Here is a 23,454-nt window from a genome sequence, read left to right on the forward strand (position 1 = left end):
GATATTTATCAGAGCTGTTATAAAGAATTAAATTAAATTATTCTAGAAAAAAACTTTGAAATCTGTGAAACTATTAAAATGAAATGTGTCATTATTTTAACAAAATCCAATTCTCCAGAGCTTTATGGATGTTATTTCATATTGTCTGCATGCAATCTATTAAAAAAAAAAAAAAGCATGAATAATAGTAGAATCACAAGTAATCTAGAGATAAATTATAGCCTCCCTCTTTTTTCAAGGGCAGATTCTAGAAACTATCCACAGACGACTTTGACTTCTAGACAAACCCTTGTCTTTCCCATCCCACGGTCCTACTCTGTCTTGGGGAGCCTTCAAGGTTAGTTCATGCTGCAAATTAGATTGTCCTTGTTCATAAAGTTTAAACCATTACCCCTCAAATCCGCCTAGGTGACATTCAAGTTTTGGACATCAATTGACACAAGTAGCACATTTATTAGACTAACTATATTTCAGGACACTGCAGCATTGGCTTAAGAAAACCATGCTGCACCGCCACAGCAACCTAACCCAGGAGTATCATATTCAGAAGCTTCCTAGTCAGTTTAGGTCAAAACTTCATACTAACTGTAGCATAGATGCCCAGGATACCACAGTTGGAGTTCAGTAGTTTTTCTTCTTTTTTTGTTTCCTGGACAAGGAAGTTATTCCTTAGGGGAAAAAAAAAAAATCCTTGTACTAAGTCTTCACTGTACCACTAATGAGCCTTTGTTCTGACTCTGACTCAAGGTCACATACCTGAGCCATGCACTTTGGCATAATCTTTAAAAGGATCAGATTCACAGAGAGGTGGAACCAAAAACTGCAGAGAAAGATTGAGTGTCAGACACCCAATTTTCTAAATAGAACCCAAAGTAATGTATCCATGCAGCCCTGAGACCGCCAGGAAGTTGACTTCATATTTGTCCTGCCTCGGAAATTTTTATGTCATCTGCCCCAATTAGTGTGAGCTCTTTGAGAAAAGGGACAATCTCACTTTTCCAGTTTCAATCTGCCACTCTTAGCAGTATTCTTGGTAAATATTTAGTGATTAGTAAATTCATTCTCATTCATTTATTCACCAGACATCAAGAAAGAGAGAAAGTGAGATAAGAAACTATCACACCATTTACCTAGAAGAACTGGAATAGCAAGGAAACACTACATGAAGAGCAACTCAGAACTACCCCTTCACTAGGATAAGGATCCAGCAGAGGAAAAGGTTTGATTGGCTCTCTCTAGCAACTCTAAGAGCTTTCCTGTTTGGGAATTTAGGGCAACACTAGAATCACAATTTCCATAATCCATCTGGATTAAGTGTGTAAATCCATGGGAAATGTGAATTTCACTAAGGAAAAAGGGGGTCTGGTTCCCTCAACCTAAGGGTGGCACTATAACTCGTGTTAAGTCATATAATGGGTCATGGAGAGGAAGGGCTATGGGAAAGAGGCAGGGAAAGGGAAAAAGATGTCTTTACTATGGAAGAGATTAAGTACAAATCCTCCCTGGTTTTTATGTGGGGGCACAAAAGGGAGAGAGAGGGAAAGAATGTCTTGTTAGCCTAAGTACTGGCTTGGAAACTGAAAAACCCTTCAGACAAAGATATGAGTCAAATTCTAATTGTTGTCATTTTTGTCCTTCGTTCACAAAGAGGACCATGACATCAAGAAAATGATACTATGACATACAAGTAAATTGGATTTAAGTGAGGGCTGGGCAATGTCACCTGCCTCACTCTCCCCTCCAGAGTCATTTGCGTCCAGTGGCCAGATACAGATCAAGATGACTGGAGATGGCCCTGGATGAAGTGGGAGATCTTGGCCTTTTTAAACTAAAGTCTTCATCAAGGTTCAGTTTGATTGAGGCTGCATCAAAATTCTGATGCTCTCAAAAGAAAACCTGGATGAAAGCACAAGCCAAAGGAATGGATCAGAGATCTTTCTAAAGTAAATAAAGTTCCATGCTATCAAGAGCCAAATCAATTAAAGAGTATCCTTTCAGTTTCAGTTCCCATAACCAAAGTATGGTATATAGATGAATTCCTAGAATACAATGAAAATGATTAAAATGAAATAGGCTCACTGAAAACTAAAGAAATTGGATTTTAATAAACTCAGCAAAATAATTCAGTCAAATGAAATTTCAAGAACATGAAGGGAATATACATTACAGTGAGGATTACACAGCCCACGTTAAAAAAAAAATAGGACAAAAAAGTTCTGATTTATATTGCCAAAGAAAAGCTTTTGATAAGATAACAGGAAAAATTTCTTCTCCGTGGGGCAATAACCTAGAATGCACAGATTTTTGGATATAATTTGATTCCTTTTGAAAATTTAAAGGAAAACAAATATTTTTTGGCATGGCATAAGCAAATTTGCACTTTCAAAAATCAGTCAGCAAGTATCTATTAAGCATTTACTATGTGCAAGGCACTGTGTTAAACTCTGGGAATAAAAAGAAAGGCAAAAACAGTCCCTGCTTTTTAATAGTCTAATGGGGGAAAAAAAACAGCATGCAAATAATTATTTACAAATGCAATTTCTGTCCCAAAGTCCATTGGTATGGAATGTTCTTCTTACCAATCCAGGGACTCTCTAATTGAGAGTCACCTTTGAGTCCTTTTTAGGACTCTCCAAATGAGAATTCCCTTTTGAGTTCAACTTTGTGGATCCAAATTAATAGGCACCTTTTTTAAGAGAATAAATAAATAGTTTAACAAGTATCTTTGCTATTTGCTATATATATATATATTCATTGTGAAATTGGTATTTGTTGGGTGTTAGGATTACTAAGTGAGAACTGAGGTTGTCTGGATAGTGACAAGGTGAGAACTCAGGTTGACTTGATAGAGGGGGCAAGCTCATTGGCTGGGGTGGTTCTTCCCAGAAGCCCTTGCATTATCCCACGCCCATTCTCTGGGAGAATAAAAGAGAGGACTCTCAGAGAAAGAAGAAGACTCTCTGTATTACATCAGGCCTGACGGGGCTCTCTGCAAGGGAAGTCACTTCTAAGGACAAGAGTTAACAGCAACTGCCTGGAGACAACGGTTCACTACAGGAAGAAGAATCTGTCTTAAAGATTTGAGTAGACACAGCAGATCTCTTCCCAGAGAGCGATCCGGCAGCTTCTGGAGACGACAGCACGTTACAGTTGGGGAAGGGGTCAAGCCTTGATCTAAGGCAATTCCTATCCTAGGTCTAAGATTATGTTTTATATTATGGAATGGCAATTCCATAATCCATCTGGAGTAACTGTGTAAATCCTTAGGAAAAATGAGTCTCACCAAGGAAGATTTAGTTTCCTAAGAACTTAAGTTCTTTCCTGTTAAGAACTGGGTCAAAGAGGGAGTAGAAGCCCTCAACCTCAGGGTGGCACTATAACTTACATTAGCCATTTAATGGTTTGGGGCTTCCCTTTCCCACAACATGAGAAAGCAATCCAAAGTTAGATAGAACCCAAATCATATCCCCTAGACAAATAATATTTAAGGGAGCAGATAAATATAATTCTCATTTAGCACCTCTCTCTGAGGAGACCAGAATGGTGATCTGTGGCCCCAGTATCCTGCTTCCTTTTTTGGCAGGAATGAGTCTCCTTCGGTGAAGAGCTGAAAAGAGGCTAGAGAAGTCTTCTCTGCTTCCCTCTTTGCCACAGATCTCACTAGACATATGGGGCTCCTACTCCTATCAACACACTAACTTCTTACATATATGTGTGTGTGTGTGTGTGTGTGTGTGTGTGTGTACATACAAGACAAATTATTCTCAGATGATTCTTTTTGTAGAAGAAAGGACTGTATTTGGGATTTGAAGAAATTCATTGAATCTAAATGGGTGAAAATGAGGAGGGAAACAGTTTCTAGGTATGGGAAACAGCTAATGAAGATGGTCTTACTTTACACTTCACATTGAGTTGAACAGGAGATTCCTGCATATTAGCAGTTTCAGGCATTTCTTAGGACTAAAAATTAGATGTTAAATAAAACACTTCAAAGACAGCCTGACCAACATCTGTGCAAGGCAAAGTTGGGAGAAAAAATCAAGACTGTGGAAGCTGCTTCAGTATTTCAAATGTTTTTCCTTATATGTTAGGATTTGGCTGGAATATTCTTTAAAAATTCCTGTAATCCTATAATAAACTGTCAACTTCTGTACTTCCAGAAACTACATGTGGTTTCAAAACATGACATTATATTGTAGTTATAAGGGTAACTTTTCCAGTTTGGAAGTACTACCACAAGAGAAGTAGTGTTAGAGAAAAAAATATTACCTCTGATTTCTACTTACTGACTTTATAATTTATATTTATGCTACATTGTCTTAAAAATGCTTTCTCAATTTTACGTTTAACCTATGGGGAAATGCTTGGTGTCTTGGGAAGGGAAAAGCAGATAAAAAGGGAGAAAAAATTGGAACAAAAGGTTTTGCAAAGGTAAATGTTAAAAACTATCTTTGCACATATTTTAAAAAATTAAATATTAAGAAAAAAATTTTAAGTCTTCTCAGTTTAAATGGACTTAAAGGCATAATTAAAAGATAGTGGTGCTATAACTTTCAACTAGCTCACAGGACATTTACTTGCTGGCCAGTAAAACCTAGAATCCCTGGTTTGTTTATCTGTCAACAGAGCTGGGCCTCTCCCCCTGTCCTTATCTCTCATCAAAATTAGGGTGATTTGGTCTCCCCAAGGGGACAGTTAATTGGGATGATTCCAATTGGGATATTTCTATTTTTCTATCCAACATCACTAGACAACCGAGGTCCATAAAGTGATTCAGTATTTTTTTATTGTCAGAGAAGGGTGTAATTAATCCAACCACTTCCCCCAATCCCAGGACCCCTACATCCTTTTTAGATCTCAATAAAAATGGTCTTTGTTAAGATGGTCAGTAATTCACTTTATTGACAGCTGGCTGTTCTTGCCACTGTGTAATAAACTGTTATCTTGCCCAGACAACTTGCCTCAGTGTCATTTTACTCACCAAAGTAAAGCTAGGGAAACAATAGGAAGAGTACACCAACTCACTTCAACAAAAATCAAGGGCTCTGTCTGTGACATATTAGCTGAAAAGGCCAGAAGGATCCAAAGTAAATGGCAAAAACCCCTCCAGAAAGATCCTGCTAACCCTAATACTTGTATTAGTTTATTGACAGATAAGTTTTTCCAAGAGATATATCAAAAGGGTGGCCAGTCAGAAACACCTGAGCCCAAGTCCTATCTGAAATACATTGTCTGTGTGATCCTCAGCAAATTATATCCTCTACATTGCCACAAGAAAGTAAGACTTTAAGCTGTAGAATAATTGCTCATATATAATAATGCTGGCAGTTTCCTTTTTAGTTCCCTACATCTAGATTGAATAAAAGGAAAACCTTTTTTCTAACTCAATTTTCCTTTAGCCTAAAGATCCCAGCCTCATTCCTAATGATTGTTGAGAATTGAATTGAGAAGGTACCAAGCAAGCTATCCATTCTTCCCTTCATTCTGATTACAAATGCCAAAATTAGGCATCAAGTATGTAACTATGAGGTACTATCCAAGGAAAAAAAAAAGTTTCTTCAGTGTTTCTGGGGAAGTCAATATGTGGGTGGGTTGTAAGGTTATAAAGAAGTCTTGATGAGTCTTTTTTCTTCTGATTCTAAAAACTGTATTGATCTATCCACAGAAGAGAGTAAGAACAAATATTTATACAACTTTCTATTTCCATGGACTTTGCACATGCCTAGAATGAACTGTTTCCTCATCCCTAATTTCAAAGTTTTCTTCAAAGCTCAGTTCACTTAAACATATCACTTTCTAGGTCTTTTCCAATCTACCTAGTCCCTACTATTCTATCAATCAAAATATCTTATATTTATTCTGTATATATTTTGAATATTCTAATATATATCCATGTTGTTTTCTCCAGAAAAGAATTCAGTGCTCCTTGAGAGCTTCTCTCTTTCTTGGGAGGGGGGAAGGGCAAATAGTAACCATTCAATAAATGTTGATTAATCAGTGTTTGCAGAGCATTTTTCATTCATTACCTCATTTGAATCTCACAATACTGTGAGGGGCATCCTGCAAGTATGATTTCCATTTTATAGATGAAAAAAATGAGGTTCAGGGAGGCTAAATTACTTGGTTACTTGTGATGATACAATTAGCAAATGTCAGGGGTTATATTTGAACCTAGGACTTCGTAAGCCTATAGCCAGCATTCTATATCACATCGCCTCTCAAAAGGAACTACTAACTAGTTATATGGGAAATCCTGCACATTCCCAGAATAAAGGAAATGTTCCTTGCATTTATTCTATTTTTAGTTTTAAAAACTATTTTTAATCAATGAAATGATAAATGAAAATGATATGCACTTGCATATCATACTGCAGAAATGACTACATGGAATAACAGAATCCTTTTTCTTTTAGAGCAGGAAAATTATATCAAAGACTGTGACCAATTGTACTAGACAGGGTTCAGTTTAAATACTGCAGAAATTCATTTTCATTCTAGAGTAACAGATCACAGAATTTAGAGCTGGAAGGAACTTTAGCCAAGGTCTAGACCAAATTCTTTATTTTAAAAAGGAGTAAAATAAGATCCACTCTAAGAAATAAAGTGGCTTACCCAAAATTATATAAGGTTTAAGGAGCAAAAACAACCTGAAACCATGTCTCCTAACTACAAATTTACATCAGAAATAAGAGAAGAGGATGGCTTAGTGGGCAAAGAAGAAAACATAGGGGCAACTGATCTTTCACTTTATTTTAACTCATCACTTCACCTTAGGCAAAAGGGTTTACATACATAGTTCCTTAACTTTTCATGAAATTGAGCAAATATATATGCAAGCTGTGAAAAAGGTTTTCTCCAAATTATTCCTCTGGATAAGAATATGCTTCATATATTCCAGAAAGGATATGTTCAGTGAAAATAGACTAGTTTTTAAAATAGATTTACATTACAGCAACTTGACTGATTACAATCATATCAGAACTCATATCATTGTATTTGTTTGTCACCTTAAAGTAAATACCATGAGAGGCAGAATACTGTCTACATATATAGAAAATCTTAGAAATTCCTTGGTTGGAATTGTCTTTGGAGTTTATACCTCATTCTTTTGAATATGTGCAATAGCAGTAAAGCTTTATCCCTTGTGGATGGACATTGATTAAATAAGATAGATGAGGCAGGTTAACTTCATTTCCTAGTCTGGTTCTCAATCTAGCTTTGAAGATATTTTCCAAAGAGGAGCTCCAATTCCCTGAGCAATGACAGCATATTTGTCATAAAGAGTGCTATATCACCTCCACAGATGACTTTGACAGACAATATTCATTTGAATATAAACCTGTTGTGCCTGTTAAAGAAAAAATAGTTCCATGACTTTCTGGTCTCATCCTACCATCCTATTACAACATATTACGTGTGTGTGTGTGTGTGTGTGTGTGTGTGTATCCAACACTTGAAAGTTTACAAAGTACTTTTCATCACAACAGTCTTGGAAGAAAGCCAGCATAAGTATAATCAGTTGCGTTATAGAGGAAACTAAAATTCAGAAAGACTAAGGAAACATGGATAAAGACTAAGGAACATGCATAATCTAATATAACTAACAACAGAACCAGAATTTAAATCTAGATCTCATAACTTCAAATGCAATACTCTTTCTTCTACATCATATTATCTTCCTCTTATGATGGGAGGTTTTCATAGGTTCCCTGAATGTTTTTGTCTAAACTTTTTGTATTAGAATTGGGGCACAAAGGCTATTGCTTGAAATTAGTAGACATTTTAACTGGGATTTAAATGTTTTGAAATACTATATTTTACAGATCAATAATGGATTGATAAAATGTTAGCTACTATAACTACAAGTTATAATATATATCTTATGTTTATCCACATGCTATTTTTAAAATGTAAAATGACATTTTAAAAAGAACTTCAAAGGCTTTGCCAAAGAAGAAAACTTGTAGGGTACATAGCTATTAAAAAATACAGCTGATACTTTTCAAAAAGAAATTACTTAAGAATCATAGCCACAGATGTCTTCTTCTCTCTGCAAATAAGGCTCATCACAGCTACAACCATGAAAGAGTCTGGATGGAAACAGCTCTTTCAGATTTTAATGAAGCCAACTGTGCTCCCTTTTCCTACTCCCATATCAAAATAACTAATTAAGGTTTCCCCAGAACCAACTTTGGCCAACAAGGATCACAGGGGAACTAAAAGATATCCCTCTGCATTTTTAGATTGCATTCTTCCTGACCAAAAAAATAAAAATTTGCTGAAACATTTGGGCATTTAACACAGAATTTTTTTTGTAGTTTTTAACTACTGATTTAGGATGACAATCTTCTTTTTGTTTTGTTTTAATTTTAGCTTTTTATTTACAAAATATATGCATGGGTAATTTTTCAACATTGACTCTTGCAAAACCTTCTGTTCCAACTTTTCTCCTCCTTCCCCCCACTCCCTCCTCTAGATGGCAGGTAGTCTAATGCATGTTAAATCTGTTCAAGTATATGTTAAGTACAATATATGTATACATATTTATACAGTTATCTTGCTGCACAAGAAAAATAGGATTTAGAAAGAAGGTAAAAATAATCCAAGAAGGAAAACAAGAATGTAAGCAGACAATAACAGAAAGAGTATAAATGCTATGTTGTGGTCCACACTCATTCCCATAGTTCTTTCACTGGGTGTAGCTGGTTTAGGATCACAATCTTAATAATCTAAATAAATCTTCAATAGTCTTTAGAAGTCATGTAATTTCCCATCCCAGAACAAGTGTCTCCTCTTGTCTTAACAACTTTCCAGGGCAAACATATTCCTTAAGTCTCCCAAACCCCTAATCTAGAAGTTCTTCCTAATACATGTTTCAACCTAGGCATTGCATAAACTTCCCTAGAATGAGAAAACAGCTATTCATTGCCACTAATTACTTCTGAATCTAGTTTATAAAGACCTTAAGCTTATAGATAAGCAATCTTAGATCTACTCATTTTTAACTTACTACATTTCACCGTGCAACTATGTCTACCACATAAAATGGAGAGAAAAGGACTTGTAATGATTGTAAGAATAAATGCTTTTCTGTCAATGTTACTGCTAAGTTTATATACGTAAAATCAGCTTTAAAGTGTGGTTATATTCAGGAGCAATTTTCTCCTTGTAAAGGCCTCAGACACTACCTAAGTAGGTATGATTTGGTCAGGTAGCTATCAAGCTTCCCCTTCCTACTTTGCAATCTCTTAATTTCATAATTCAACCCTTACTTGATGTGAAAGAATTTACTTAGTCACTAATAATATAGTTATCTCAATTCTGCTTAAACCCCTTAAATAAGAAGGAACTCATTATTTGGATGTGCATCAGATATTACAAATTGTAGAAAATTTTTAGATGAGAATTATTACAATTTCAGATAATTTAAATTAAATTGTCTCCCTATTACCCCCTTGGTCCAAATTCTCCCTGGAATTAAGTAAACTTAATCCCTCAAATCCCAATTTTACTCTTAATTTCTCTTTGAGAATATTTCTCTTCTGTATAGCAATAAAATGGCATGACTACAAATATAGAAATTAATCATCTTCTCATTTTTTTCTGTATATTTTGCAATTTGTAACATTTCCACATTTTCTATATGGACAGTAAAACAAAAGTTAGTCTACAGTAAAACATTATAAGCAAAATGTAACATTCACAATCCCAAAAGCATTCCTTTAATTAGCCTTGAGCTTTTGGATTTTGAATGCTACAGGCATTTATCTACTATTAATAAGGCTAGCTAGTTAGAGGCAACAGTAGAATAGTAGATAAAGAGCCAGACTCCAAGTAGGAAAGATCTGGGTTGAAGTTCTGCCTCTTACACAAATTGTGTCTTAGAGGAAACTATGTGGTATAGTTAATAATAGAATGCTGGATCCGGAGTCAGGAAGATCCAAGTTTAAATTCAGGTTTGGACATTTAAATTCACATTCAGACATTAGTTGAGATAGAAGTCACTTAGATTGTCACTACCTGTTTCCTCAACTGCAAAATAGGGATAATAATAGCACCTAACTCCAAGGACTGTATTGAAGATAAAATGAGAAAATATTATCTCACTTTGAAAATCTTAAAGGGCTATATAAATGCTCTCACCATTATCATCGTTGTCATTGTTCTAATTGTTAGACTTTTGGCAAGTAGTTTAACCTCTTAGGGGCCAAAAAAATTATACAAGATGATAATGAGTTGTATTGTAGATGTCAAGCTGCATTAGTAGACTGTTTATTGCCTGAAATAGCCTATATCAATGAAATCCCAGATCTAGTTTAAATAATCAAATAAAAGAAAGAAACACCACCACCACAACAACAACAACAAAAAAAAAAGCATACTTACTGTGAAATGAAAAGTGATATCCTGGCATCAAAGAATAGGAAAAGTTATGTTTCATTCAAGTCAAATGACATAAAAATATACAAATTAAAATGACAGTTATGGGTCTTCTGAATTTGTTCTTCTTGTACAAAGGAATTCCATTCAAGGATACACTAAGAAACCATACATTTTTATTGATATTTTTGGGAGGAAAACATTATTTTTACATACAAGTTAATACTTACAAACATTTCCATAAAATGATTTTTTTTTCCTTTCCTTTTAAAAAGTGTATTTCCATTTGGCAAACAAACAAAGAAAAAAAAAAAACAGACCATAATTTTATCACAAGCATATGAAAACTGGCACCAATGCTTTCCTTCACCTTATCTTTTGGATATAACATATTTTGTCCTTTGACGGTGATGTTTATCATAAAGAAACCAGTTAACATTAACCTGATTTCAAAAGTGTTCTTACTTATGAGATGAAGCTAGTTACTGAACTGTAATTTCAAAATGTAGAAAAAGCTGGTATTTAAATATACACTAAGTACTAATATATATACTGACATACTACAAGAAAGAGAATCTGCAACCATTAAAGGACATGAGGTATTTGCTCTTATATCACCACTCCAAATATGGGGAAGACCTTAACATCACTCTACACTAGTGCTGCTCTATGAAAGCATCCTTTATACACTGAGTCCCAGAGTCTGAAAAGGAGACGAGAGAAGGTTTTATTATAGTAGAATTAGAATAATTCTCTGAACAGAAACTACCTAATTTGGTGAAAGGGACTCCCTAAGCTCACTTTAAGGTGATCTATGGGCTTTTCCAACCACAGCAGTCTTTATAAGTCTTGCTTAAAGAAGTAAATACCAGGAAGAAGGGGAAAAGGGAATACTGAACTACATCTACCATTTCTAAGAAAACAGCGTAAAAGGATATGGTCTTATCAAAACTTTGAGCTACCAAGTACATCTGTATAAGTCATACAATAGCAAAAAAAAACTTTCCTAATTAAAAGAGAAGCAAAGAATCAAATTTGACATTAACAGATACAGCTCCAGACTGCAAAAATAAGTACAAGAAATTTAAAGGAAAAAATTTGTCTAATACTTTTCTCCCAAAATTATTCTAACATTTTAACAATTTTAAAAATGCTTGTTGTTACATGTTTCCACGTATCAACGTTTCAAATTCTTTTATTTTTTCACATTAAAAGAACAATGCTTTTCTCTACTCTACTGAATAGGCTTCATGTATAAAAAATGAGAAAGAGCATATCCTATTCTCAAAAGTCTCTCAAAATCCAGTATATTTTGCTGCATAGAGCCTTTACCGTGTTTTGGAAGTCATTCCTACTTTCATAGGGACCATAGCCTAAGTGTGTGAAAAACTTCATCTTCAGATGAGAAAAATGGCTAGTAAAAAATAGGAAGCAATGCTTGTTACGCTGAGATCTTAAGCCCTTCCAACTTATAGGAAAATATAATGAAATTCTCCTCAAATCTGAGGAGTAATGTTATTTTTCTCCAAATGGAGAAAAGGCTGCCTCAGTGCTGACTTGTTGAAGGAAAAGTATAAACTGAAGGGAGAATTGGTGATTCTTAATTTGGAAAAAAAAAAAAAATGGTTAAAATATTATTACACAATACAGTACTGGCATACTTTTAAAATTTGATAAAGAATTTTTTTTTTTAATTTTCTCAGATACTTTCAAAATTGCGTTAGCAGTATACATATGAACCCAAGTAATAGCTGTTTTTCCAGTTGAGGTCAATTTTCAAAAGAATACACAAGAACTCTTATCCGCACTATATTTAAGCTGACTGAAAATAGGTAACAATGAGGCCCTCCCAATAATTAACTAAGGTTGACTTTTAAAAAGATCATCTACCTGATCTTAGTTTATCATTTAAAATAGCCACCTGATTGAAAACCTTTTCAAAAGAATTCTTCATTCAAGATATGTGAAGTAAAAAAGAAAGCACTTGTTAAAATACAAATTTAAAATTGCATTATCCAGTAAAATTGTTTAAAAAAAAAAAAACAGCTGAAATATGGACACAAGCTTGTATTTAGGCAAAAAATATCTCTTGAACAATGGTCCATACACTAACTCAATATAAGAAAGTAGACCTAAGCCTGAGATCACTTTTGGAGTAACTATTTCAGTAAAATAATTACCATTCAATACTGTAAACACTTAACTATCTTAAGACAGCTATTTTTTATTCAACAAGTTCTTAAGGAGCTGCTGAAAATTACATACAAGTGACATTACTCAGAGACTACAATGTCAAGGCACATCATTTTCCTAACATACAGGCTATTTTGATAGCTACAAATGATACAAATGATATTGATAACTACTAATGATACCATTACTAATAGTACTTGCTTACAGAAAAAAATTTTTTTAATGTTTTAACTATATTTTAAAAGATGACAATTCTTTTTTCCAAATCATCCATTCTCTTTTCAACTGTACTGACATCATCTTTGAAATGAGGCAAATCCTAATGTACGTACTAACCTATAAAATAATCCCCAAATACCACCATTATGAATTCACAACTATTTTGCTAATCATAGTGGCATAAGCTATTAATACCAAACTTTTCATTTAAAAAAAAAAAAGTTATTTTTAAAGCCTTTTCCTAGACCTAGTAAAGGCCAAATTGTACTTCACTCTTTAGTACTGAGGTATTGGATTGCTCCAAAAAATAAAGAACAACCCTTTTTAAAAAATGTAAATGTTTGGTTATAAATGCTGTTTCTCAGACTCCGCCATTCTTCAAGTTCTAAAACAGATTGTCTAAAGTTCAGGACAAAATTTCAATACTCAATTGCTTGTAGGGGTTTAACCTTATTCCAATGTTCTCCAAATACCACTTTATTTTTTTAAAAGTACTCACAAGAAATTATGTTCAAAATGTCTACAACAGCCAAGACTCACTTTTTTTATTTCCTCCTTTTTGATTTTTTGTTGTTGTTGTTGTTCCATAGTTGGAGTTCAACCATCATCACAGACAGGGAAACAGACAGTCTGCTTTTAAAAGGACTTAAGCATAAAATGGGTCTGACAGATTTCTCCTTGCCCTTGTATATTACATGATCATAAAGCAACAAATCTGATTTTGCAAAAATTATAGCTATCTATCCCCATGAAGGCTGTCTTTTTGAAGTTGTTTGTTACTTGGGTAACAATAGATAATTTTTTTTCAACAATGTTATTATTAATCAAAACTAGATAGTTCATACACCACACAAGAAAATCAGCTTTGTTACTTGACAGTTGTGTCTTATTTTGGAGTAAAAATGTTAATCCTTGGTTGGATTTTCCAGCTTTGATTACTAGACTTGGGTCATAATGAATTCCATCAAAAAAAAAAAAAAAAAAAAAAAAAAAAAAAAACCTCATTGAAGTCAGGGACCATTTTATTTTCTATATTTACATCCCCTTGCCTCCCACAGTGCCTGACACTTAATAGATAAGATACCTTATAAATACTTTATTTATTTATTCATTTTGACTATTTTTAAAACTGAATTTGCCCTCAGAAGATATCTGAAAGACTGCTTGGTCTGAAGGCATTATAAAGGTTATCATAAAAAAGAATACTTTTTTTCTGTGTAAAATTAGTGATAGTTTAAAAAATCAGTCACATCATTTTATAATTCCACCTTATGTTATGTGAATTCCTTTAGTTTCAATAAAGCTTTCAAAGTATACTCCTAAATAAGGATTGTCATATATACACAGGAAATTTTGGATACATACCAGTTTTAATGTAACTCCATGAAGAAAACTATGCATGAAAGATTGAATCCTCCAGATTTTTAATCCATTTTAGAAGTCCTATATATCACATTAATAGAGTATAAACTTAAATTCAACAAACTTCAATACATCATACTATATAAGAGCAGGGAGGATTAATTTAATATTTGTCTGAAATGAACATAAACCGAATCTTCCAATACTCATTTTTATACAAGCAATAATAAAAACCTCTAGCACATGGAGTTATAAAAATATTGTAGCTAATTCCAAAAGGAATTCAGAAAAAAAAAATTAGTGCAAAATGGTTTTTATTTCATCTCCCCCAAATACAATCTAATTAAAATTCCAAACAGACTAATTTTTTTAACATCACATTTTGTTCAATTCCATTATTATTTAAGCCTTATTCAACTTGAAAACTTGTAAGTTTTGAGTCTAAGTAAGGATCAGAAAATAAACTCCAAGGTGTAGGAATGACCTCAAAAATGTTCCCACCAGATCAGATCTTTTCTGAATTCTGCTTATAATCAGGTCCATTAAGAAATAATTACCAGCAAAGGAGTCTAGACAGAAAAACAACCTCAAGCCTTACTTGAATTCTTTTCTCTATGAAGCCTTTTATATACTTGTGTCTTACAGAAATTTAGATAACCAACCTAATGAAAGTTCTATGAACTGAGTTTTTCAAAGGATAAACTACATTGTCCATCTTAGAAAAGATCACGAATTGTCATTTGTGATATTGGTTCTGATTTTGTACATATTAAATTGTGACTATTCACACTTAACACTTTTAATGTCCACAATGATGTATGCTGAAAAAAAATAAAATGAAATAATCTATAATTATAACTGAACTTTATCTCGAAATGAAAATGTTTCTCCCTCCTTTCACTGCAAAGGTGGAGAATATCATATTCGAATACTAAAGGCTATCAGATGGCTTGGATTCTGGGATCATAGATTTAAAACTAGAAGTCTTACATGTCAGTTTTGATAAATTATTATCTTTATTTTTTAAAATTTGTTACAAAGTTTGTAAGGGAAAATGGGAATAGGGAGGGATACATATTCAGAAATGAATGACAAAAACAAGTCAGCAATTTTGGGGGGGAAAAAAAAGCCCTCTAGAATTCAGAGCTGGAAGTGACTGTCCTAGAAGATATTCTAATTCAACCATTTATTTTAAAATAAGGAAACTGAGGGCACAGAGGTAAACTAGCTTTGCACAAAGTTATTTAGCTAAGAAGTAGCAAGGGATTTGAAAGTAGCTCTTTGAATTCAAATCCAATGGTCCTTAACTATAAACTTCTATTTGTTTATTATTTCTATTGCACTGGAAGACAAAGTGGTTAGAAAGGATCACATAATGTTAAGACTCTACCATTAGACCTCATAGTCAAAATAAAATAGCTAATGGAGAATTTTAGTCTATGGAAAGATTTTTTTTTGTAAACTTGTATAATAATAGCCAAGTAATTTGGTATGAATCTCAACATACTTGAAGCTCTGATACTCAATTACTGTTTATTATAAGGCAGCCCTGTGTAGGCAGTTTCCCTACTCAGGAAAGAGGGACAATTCAACTCTTCTTCCAAACCCAACTTCCCCAAAGAAAATATCACAAAAATATTGGTCACTATAATGTGCTAGAAATAACTTAAGATGGAAAACCTAGGAAGATTTATTTCTACTCGTAGCCTTTATACTCACAAGCCATACAAATTTTAAAAATCTCTTTAATTTCTCAATTTCTACATATGATAAATAAGATTCAAACTACTAGAGACTGATATGGTGAGGATTAAATAGGGCAAAATATGCAAAAATGTTGAAAAGTTAAACACACCATACAACTACAAGATATTTTAAATTACACCTAAATTAATTTCATTTTGAGAATTATATAATATTGAGACAACCAAAAATAATGAGAAACTGCAAATTTTGCAAGGTTGGTTGACTGAATTCACCATATCATTTATGTGAATGCCCATTTGCTTGATTTTGTACACTGACCTAAGAATTCTAACTCTTTACTCTCTTCCTAAATTAGTGCAGTGATACTGGCAAATATCTTGACCTACCTCCCCTATCAGTTCAACATGAACACCAAGTGATTCAAAATGAGGTAGCAGCATACACTCCATGTCTATGATCTCACACACTCTTAAGACAATTGACAGGAATGAAGACAATCTGTGTGCACAAATGGACAATCTACAATGCATCCATTAAAGCATTTGCTTGTGCATTTCCTATTTTTGGCAAGGACAAGGATCACAATAGGAGAAAATAAAGACTGAAAAGAGCAAGGAATTGGGACTAGAAAGTAGGACAGAAAAGAATGGGAAAAAATGAATCAGAGAATCAGAGATTTAAGGCTGAAAGGGACCATCTACTCCAACCTCCTGATTTACAATTGAAAAATCTGAGGCAAAGAGAAATTAAAAGATTTGCTCTGGTTCATTTAAGTATATGAGATGTTATTTTGAACTTGGCTCTTCTTGATTCAAAATCCAATATTCTATACTGATACTCAATTTGCACAACCAATATTTCATAATATCACACCATATTTGTCAATGTCTTAATGTAAGAAAAAAAAAGCTACTAGCATAAATTTCTTAATAGAGAAAAGGGAAGACAGAAGATAATGGTTACTAAGTCTCAAAGGAAATAAAAATTGTTAGAAAGGGATTTGAGAGGTTACTTTTTCCAACTAACTCATATTCTAGGGCAGGAAATTGAAGTTCAAAAAGATTTGTCAGGTTTGTAAATTAAAAATTACTTTGTTAAAAAGAAAAATAATGTGATGTTGACAGTAAGCAAATTACATGGGAAAAAAGCATCCTCTGCTTTCATTCCTCTCAAAATAAATTTTAAGAGACACGTCTTAAGAGTACTTCCATTTAACCCAAGAAAAGTTTTTTTTTTTAAGTTCCCTGTTCACATTTAATTCAGTAGCCTACAAATTACATTGACTGAAACATTTTTCTCAATATACTGACCCTGTTTCCATTTCAAATTACTCTTCAGCTTGCTTAAACTCTTACTAATTACCATCTTTGTAACCAAGCATGCTGTACTCATGATTCTTCAAAATATCCTGATTTTTAAAAAGATGCATTGATCACTTATTACATAGCAAGTCTAAAATCAGAACTCAAGATTTAATTGTTTTTTAAATAACTTTTTTCAATTACCAAGTATTTACATCTTTCCCTTTAGAATGCAATTATGAGCAAATGCCCTAGGCCATTATTCTTTACTTGGTTGTGTGTTGATCTTTTTGGTTTATTAGCTTGTTTGAATATGAGGTGATTACTTCAAATATAGGGAAAAAAAAAACCTAAGTATTCCCAAATGTCTAAAATGCATGTTAGAACATAATTCAATTAAATTATTTTTCAAAACACTATGCCATACAGTTTTATAAAGCATGTCCATTATTAAAAGTAATAACTACATAAAGCTTTTGTGTGGAATTACCATCACTCACATGCAAAATCCATAGCCTATTTTTCTCAGGTTTAGTAAAACCTCAATACCCCACAAAGCACTTTGGGCCACTAATGAACCTATTAGCAAATGGCAGGTAGGTGTTAAGTGTGCCTTTCGTTACCCCAATAGTATTCAACTCAAATGTACAAAGCGTATCATGGTACCCTTGACAAAAATAGGCAAATGATTTAAACTATAATTGTCCCTGAATCACTTTTCAGGCCTTTCAGTATTTGTCACTCTCTTTTCTACTATATCTGGCTCATTTTAAGTTCAAGAGGCAGAAGAGGGCAGTCATTCCATCACCAACCCCATCCCACCCCATCAATTTCTAATGGTTGGATCTTTTTATTTTTAAGAAATAGCATTATATAAGGAAATGTTTTATATGATTGCAAATATATAACCTGTGAAGTCCGAGTTATCTCCCTGTTGATCTCAGGATGAGCAAAAGTCCTTGGTCTTTAGTGATTACGTCAAAAAGAGATAGCCCAAGATAAAAATAATTAACAGGAAATTCTTGTCTGAGGAGAAGTTAAAGGAGATAACCTGAGACACAAATGATTAAGAGAAATTCCTGTCTTATTTACAAATCTCTCCAGAACCTCTCGGATAACATCTCTATACAAACTTTGTTTTATGGCCTTGGTTATGTATAAAATGAATTTCTAAAAATGTATTCCTCGCACTCGGTTTATCTTTGCCTTGTACCCCCCAACAGGCGTCCTCTTCCCAGGCAGTTTGGCCTTTATAGAGGCCAAATGCCTGTCTATCCCTTTACTATCAATAAAGACTTTGTTTTGACACAGCCTTGAGTAGTGAATTCATGTCCTTTTTTATGGAGCTGCAAATCTGCCTAAGAATTATACATATCTTTCTCAATTCTGCTTTTTAGGGAGAAGTAATAAAAAATCAAATCTTCTACCCAATGAGTCATATTGTACTTCATTAATATCGTTTTCTTTGAAGACTATATCCCATAGGAATCAGAGATTCAATGAAGAGAATTTACCACTTCCCCCCACCCCCAACTCTCTCTTCTTCCTAATTTCTCTTTTTTTGTTGAAGACACTATCTTCCATCTGGTCACTTCAGATTTCAAGCTGAAAAATCACTTTTAACCCTTCCTTTCCCTCCTTCCACCCACATTTCATCTGTTACTAAGTCTTGACAATACTTCACTCACAATATATATTTATTTGCATTTGACCCCTTTTCTCCACTCACAAGTATACTACCCTATATCAGGTGCATTATTATCACTTGCCTAGACTTTTTCCTTAGTCTTCCTGCCTTATTTCTCCTCTCTCCAATATATCACAGTCACATAGTTGTCAAGTGATCTTATTAAAGTACAGATACAGCCACAATTCCCCTTCTCCAATTATCCCCCACTGCCTTTGGGATAAAAACTAAAATTCTTTTTAAAGCTTTAAATCCCTAAGAATTATGGCTCCAATGCAGGATTATTGAATATTATAGTCTCTGTTTAAATACTTTCAATGATAAAATATTTATTCCATAATGAAGTTCTTAAAGCAGTCCATTTACTCATTAGACATAAGGATCCTAACAAAAATTCCATCCATTGGTCCTAGTGTCTGAAGCAACACATTGCAAAGTATTTCTTCCCACATAAAAGTTCTTTTAAATATTGAAGGTTACCATCCCTCTTCTCCCCCAAGTATGTTCAATTGTTCTTTTCACGATTTCCTGATCATCCTTGGTTAATAACACTTTTTAAAAATGGCACACAATATTGAATAACAATAGTAACAGATGTGAGCTAATCACTTCTGAGTACAATAGAATGATCACTTTCTTTAACTGGGACTTTTTTTTTTATCAGCTTCATTAGACAGTTGATTCATCCCGACCTTAGAAAAACTAACCAAATTCCCCAGATTTGGGGACATTATCTTATTTCCTTCTCCCATCCAAAATGGAATTGCAAAATATTTCCTAGACTTAACAGCCTAGAGGTAGCTAAGGACTTTAGATAGTTCCTGACTTCTTAATCACTTTACTGTGAAGAAAATCAGGATAATAGACCCTGGAATATCTTTGAGACACTAAGACACTGGTTAGCTCTCATTTTGGGGTAGTAAAGGCTCAGCTACATCTTATGGTCAAAATCTGAAGTACCAAATGTTTTGTTAAATCTACCAGAATGCTGCAAAAAGGTCCTGATCTTATCTGTACATTATCAGTTACAGAACTTAACTAGGAGAAGAACTGTGTGCTACCAAACATAATTAAATTCTGGCAACTCTTTGAAGGGCCTTAATATCCTAATCATATTATCTGTACTGACATTCACAAATTGCAGATCATTGAAAGATCTCACTAGCTCTCTCTCTCTTTTTTTTTTAAACCCTATTTAACTTTCCAATCCATCATATAGTTTCAGGTTAAATAAGCCGATAGTTTTAAGGAATCTGTAATGCAAAAGAAATAACTCTAAACAACAATCCAGCCCCAACTGAACCTTAAAAGACTAATGATCTATAAGTAATAGTCAAGCCACTCTCTGGAAAGTTGAAGAGTTGGGAGAAAAACAAGAACAAATTATTCCATGTTAATTCTATGTACAAAGTAAGAAAGATGCTACCATTTGGGCATTGTGGATAAGCAAAAGCTTTCACCTTGCCACCTACAAAGTCCAGTGGCATGCTCATATTCACATGTGAATTCTGCTCCTACCAAAAGGTGGAAGCCATAAATATAGCTCGTGACTATTTATTTAATCTTACACAAGATTTTCAGCCTCTGTGGAATCCTGAAGAAGTTCACGTTTGACAGGAAGCATCAATTCTGTTTCTGTCATATCCTCTTTTGTCTTCCAAGTTAAGATTCATATGATCTTAAAAACAACATTTTAAAGAAAAACAACTTCAAAGATTTAAGAACTGTGACTAATTAATGCAACAAGAAACCTCACCTCCAGGAGACCAATGATAAAACAAACTAACCATCTCCTCCTGAGAGGTGAAGGATTCAAGCTGCCTAGTAAGACAAGCATTTGTGAACATGACCAATTTCTAAGTTTGTTCTGCTAGACTACAATTATTTGTTACAAGCATTGCATTTCCTTTTTTTTTTTTTTTCCACTGAGATTATTGGGGGATTATTAGGAGAAGAAAAAAGGGAGCTTATAACAGGGGAAGGAAGGGAACTGAAGCACTTTTTAAATGCACATTAGTTCAAAAGGAAAGAGAGACAAGCAGGCCAGCTTTGAAAGTAACATGTTGAATTTATTATAATTTTATTTTTTAAAAGCAAGCAGCACATAATAGAATTGGGGTTTCACATATAATCTTTTTTTCTGTTCTATTTGTATAAATAAATATTAAGTTCAGAATAAAAAAAAATAAAAACAATTTCATTTGATGTTAGCTCATCATTCCAAGATGAACAGGCAGACCAAATTAAGTAATCTAAATGTGGAGTAGTACTGACCTCCTACTAAAATAAATGGATCATTCTGATTAATTTCTCTTATAAATGAGTTGCTTTTTTCTTTTCATTTGAAACAGCTCTTTCCTACATTGTGGCTTTCACTTTTGCTTCTTTCCAAATTCTTCATGCTACGTCTAATACCCTGTTGCTCTACAAAAACTTGAACAATCTCTGAGCTGACCTCTAAACATTCTTGCAAAAGCTATGGCTTTCTACAAAGCCCACACCAAGTAGCAGATGTCTAGAAGCCAAATTGAATCTGGCTGTTCACTGAATTTTTCTGCTCTGTTCAAACTGTCATCACAAAATCTTAAAAGGTTGGAAAAGGTCTAAGAGGCCATCTCGTACAACTAACAAATGAATTAAGGATCCCTTCTATAATTTCTCAACAAGTCATCACACAGGCCTCACCTGAGCACAAGGGAGTTGAATTCAGATTAGCTGCAAAAACAATCTCAATTTCAAAGACTGAGAGATATCTAGTCCACTCCCCAAGAACAATATATAATAAACTGTCTTCCTCTGAAAATAATTGAACTGGGGACAGAATGTTGCAGTTACTTTTGGATGAGGTTTCTCTGTTGGTCAATTTTGTTTAACTGTTTTTGTTACAAGTTCAGATCGAATTTGGAGAGGGACGATTTTCTTCAGAACAAGCACTACCCCCCCTCTCCCCAGTTCTTTCAACTAATCCTCATACAGCAGGGTATCAAGTCATTCTAGTTACCCTCTTGCAGTTCTCTCTAGTTTATAATTATCCTTCTTAAAATGTGGCATCTAAAATGGAGCACAATACTTGAGGAATCTTTTGGAAAGGGCAGAAATGCAGAACTGTCATCTTATTCTTGAATGCTTTTCCTTTCTTAATATATTTTCAGATCAAATTAATTTCTTTGGTTAACTATGCCACACCTTTCACACCCTTTGAAATTGTAGTTAACTAGCCCTATTCCCAACCTTTTAAAATGAGTTATCTAGTCAGTTACTCCATTTTGTACTTATGAAGTGGATTTTCAGACGTGAAATATAGGTCATTTATCCCTATCAAATTCATCTTATTAGAACTGGTCCAACCATACCGACTGAAATCTTTCTGGATCCCGTTAAAAAACAATAATAATTATATCTCCCTATTTTGTGTCATCTGCAAAACTGACAAGTATGCCTTCTTTGTCTTCACTCAAACTGATTAAAAGGTTAAATAGCAGAGGGTCAACACACATCTTGAGCACTGCATTAGAGACATCTTTATAGATAAGTCTCCAGATTCCATCACAATCAGCTGAACCAGTATTTCAACCTATAATACCAAATTAGCTCATAGAACAAGTTATGTCTTAACACGTCAGATCCAGATCCTTTCCTAAATAGTCTAGATAAAGCAATTATATCAGATCTACCCAATTCCACACCAATCCCAGCTTACTTGACCAATCTTGTGTCACACACTGTTTATGATGAGCTAGATGGGTTTATTTTCTATTCCTGCAGCAAGACTTTGTTATTTAACCATGACAAGTCTTCTCAATGACATTTTTCTTAAGCTAATATGAAAATCAAATTATATTCTCTAAGTAATACATCACAACATGGGTAACAGAGAGATATGAATACTCATAGGCATACTGGGCAACACAAAAAAATCAATATGTGATGCATCACAAATGAAGTATAAAGTAGATAATAAAAGGTTGATTTAACCATGTTATATACAATTTAAAAATGCTTAAATCTGTCCAAAAGCTATAGACTTTTTAAAGGCACATAAACTCTATAAGCCTAGATTCAACATTTCAGAACTAATTCCATTTAGCTAATACAAATTAACTGCTCTCTTTATATTTTAATAACACAAAAAAAAATCCTTATTCTATGAAGAAAAAAGATAGCACCTTATACTTCAATCACTTAGCAGTTTTAACTTGTTTTATACAAGTGACACCAGAACTGCCATGGATTAAGTTCATAGAACCATAAAAGTTTAGAGCTAGAAGGAACCTCAGATTTTATCTAGTCCATATTATCTAGTTCATTTCTTCTGAAGGAATTGAGGCTCAAAGTGGTTAATTTGCTCAAGGATAGAGAGGTGAAAAGACAAGACTAGAAATAAGGCCTTCTATCTCACCCAATGCTCTTTCTCAATTACATGATGTTTATATAGCATAAAATAATGTTGATCAAGTTATCAATACAGATATTCTCCATTTAAAGAAAATTTATTTTTAACAGAATACCGAATTTCCAGACTTGACAAAGTAGGGCACTAAGAAATTTCAGGCTGGGTTACAGTGGCACTCATTACTGAAGTGTGCTACAGAAGCCCAACTCTCT

The sequence above is a fragment of the Sminthopsis crassicaudata genome, chromosome 2 (assembly GCF_048593235.1).
Source record: "Sminthopsis crassicaudata isolate SCR6 chromosome 2, ASM4859323v1, whole genome shotgun sequence".
In the NCBI taxonomy this organism is placed as follows: Eukaryota; Metazoa; Chordata; class Mammalia; order Dasyuromorphia; family Dasyuridae; genus Sminthopsis; species Sminthopsis crassicaudata.